A 3,239-nucleotide genomic window follows, 5' to 3' on the forward strand; every position below is an offset into this window, starting at 1 on the left:
TGGTAAGCTATATCAAAAACATTGAACAATCATCAGTAATTGAGATTTCACCAAGTCATTGTTCTTTCGAGGGTGATTTCCTTGGGTATGAGCACATGTCATGTTTACCTACACACCGACATGGTGTGCATAGCTTTTTTTATACTCCATGCATTTAACTTTTAATTTTGGGAATACTTGATACATTTGACTTTGCATTTCACTAAAATTATGGAGAAACGGGGAGCGCTAATGTTCGGGTGCAAACCATGTCTACACTGTTAGACATAGATTTTTCTTTAATTCATGCATTTAACTTTTTCTTTTTTGAATACTCGATACATTTGATTTTGTATTTCACTAAAATTATGGAGAAACGGGGAGCGCTAATGTTCGGGTGCAAACCATGTCTACACTGTTAGACATAGATTTTTCTTTAATTCATGCATTTAACTTTTTCTTTTTTGAATACTCGATACATTTGATTTTGTATTTCACTAAAATTATGGAGAATCGGGAGCACAGATGTTCAGGTACGACCCATGTCTACACCGTTAGACATATTCTATTGGCACGCTCTTGTGATTAGACCTAACTGTTCTGAAATAGAATACTCGAACATACATCAACTTCAATGTAAGTTCTCAAGATGTTTTTGAAATATCAGAAATAACATGAATGTATGTTGGCTTTATTAAGAGGAATCCTTTTTTTTTCATGGTAATACCTGTTTTATTTTTATCATAAGGATCATAGTCGAAATCACGTACACAACGATATGACAAAATTGAAAAGATAGCAGAACTCTAGCCTTTGCACAAAGGAACACCAGCCAGCAAGGAAAATACAATCAAGACAGAAAAGACCTCTCAGCTTCACCAACGGTGGCCACCTACCTTTGGCACCACCACAACAACCACTAAAAGCAAAAATAATGGATCACCTCCTCGCCCGAGTTCCACGTGTCTCCATCGCTGATATGCAGGTTTGAGTACCTCCAAAGTGGCTTACCAAAGGCGAAACCATTACCGTTGAACGAATCAGACCGAGACAATACCCCAGATACGCCATTGAACTCCAGATCTGACACCCTGCATGACTAAGACGTCCGGGGAGAAAACCATGCCTGTCATCCATGAACCACAAACCCAGCACGCAGTCCACCATCTTCCAAACGCCACCATTGCAGACCACAATCTGCATCCGCTCTGGACTACATCCCAATCTCCGTGAGGCGCTGGAGCAAACATCGTTGCAACGACGGAGCCCAAGAACACAAGTCCACCATGGGGATTTCGCTACCATCACACCATCCTTCCTTGAACAGACTGATTTCTAAATCCATCCTCAACCATAGGACTGATCGCCTCGTTGGGAAAGGATCCGAAGAATCTTTATTCAGTGACGTCATCGCCGCCGCCGAAGCCAAGATGATGAAGAACCTAAAAAACCTAGATGAGGGCCGAAAAACGATTCATACACGTGAATCTGGCGACCCCCTCACCACCGACGACCGAGGTCGTCAGCGGAAAGGAGCCGGAGGACGACAACGGAGAAATTCTCTTGGTGGCGGCCGCTAGTGCGATGGCTTAGTGTCCACATGGAGGCGCATGTCCGCCTGTCCGAGAAGATCATGATGAAGGCGGATGTGGAGGCGGCGCAAGCGATCGCCGAACGGAACACTGCCAACGTCGGAAGCCCTTCGTCGTTCACACTAGGTCGCAACGACCACGAGGCCGAACCATCCGTGTCAATCGGCGACCGCACCTCGACCAACAATGTCCACAACCAGACACGAACTCCGTCGAAGGGTAGGATGTGGGACACAAAGCCATCCGACCCATACGTGCCCATGACCAACGCAGATTTAGACTAGGGTATCTTTTGGTAGGTAAACAAAATAGGGTATCTTTTTTTTTTTGAGGGTCAAGCAAAGCTTGTATATTACTGGTGTCTAGGCAAATCACCTAGGACACGTTCAGCCACACTGGCTGGTACATCGGACTCCCACTGCAAGGAGTGGTTTACATCACATAACCGACCAAGTTTAGCGAGTGCATCTGCTACAGAATTCGCCTGTCGTTTACATAACATAATTTCATGATGGGAGAACCATAACTTGAGCTGTAGCTTGGTGTCTTCAATGATCGCAGAATAAGCAGAGGAGTCTACTGTCCGCACATCCATGGCTTCCGCAAGGAGCTGGGAATCGGTCTCAAAAGTAACCCGCAGCATCCCCATATCCGAAGCAAATGAAACGGCTTCCGCCATGGCGTAAACCTCAGCAGCAAAGGCGTCAGCTGTGTACTCCTTCCGGCCAGCTCTTGCAGCAAGGACAGTTCCGGCCGCGTCTCTCGCCACCACACCCCAGCCCGCATGTGTCTCACCCGGCCGGTGCGATCCATCGAGGTTGACTTTGATCTTGTCACTCGGAGGGGCCTTCCATGGTGTTCCGTTTGTGGTGACCACCTGTTTTGCATAGATTTGGTGGTACTCTAGAGCGCAGCACCTCGCCCGCCTTGCCACATCCGCAGCTGTGTCCGCTAACTCCCCTTCTCGCAATTTATTACGGTTGCTCCACCAAAACCACCAGAAAGTCAGGATCAAGATGCGTTTTTCCTCAGCTAGTCCCCAAAGAAAGTCCAACATTACATGCACAGACGTGATCCCCTCCAACTGCATTCTTTTAGGTTCCAAAAAGAGATCCCTCCAAACATCCTTCACAACCTTGCACTTGACAAATAAATGAGCTCCGTCCTCCTCAGCTCGGCCGCAGAATTGGTAGGTAAACAAAATTGCCTACAATAATGAAGATTACATGTCCGCTTTTGTTTGATGTACTGGGTTGGTTGTCCGGCTGCCATATACGGACCCATACATGGACGTAGTGTGTCCGGTTTAAGGTACGCCGTTGGAGGCCCTTATCACATATATAGTACATACTCTTGAATCATAAGGAATTGAAATCAGGATAGTTTTAAAATCTCTAGCCCTCAATTTAATTTACGAACCACCACTGGTAGAAAAAAGGCCTGTTGTCCCGGTTGTAAGGGCCTTTTGTCCCGGTTCCTGAACCGGTACTAAAGGGTCGGTACTAATGCCTTCCCCCTTTAGTCCCGGTTCAATCCAGAACCGGGACTGATGGGCCTCCACGTGGCCTGTGCGTGGAGCCCAGGCAGGAGACCCTTTGGTCTAGGTTGGTGGCACCAACCGGGACCAATAGGCATCCACGCGTCAGCATTTCTGTGGCTGGGGTTTTT

This window comes from Triticum dicoccoides, chromosome 1A (assembly GCF_002162155.2).
Source record: "Triticum dicoccoides isolate Atlit2015 ecotype Zavitan chromosome 1A, WEW_v2.0, whole genome shotgun sequence".
NCBI classification, from domain to species: Eukaryota; Viridiplantae; Streptophyta; class Magnoliopsida; order Poales; family Poaceae; genus Triticum; species Triticum dicoccoides.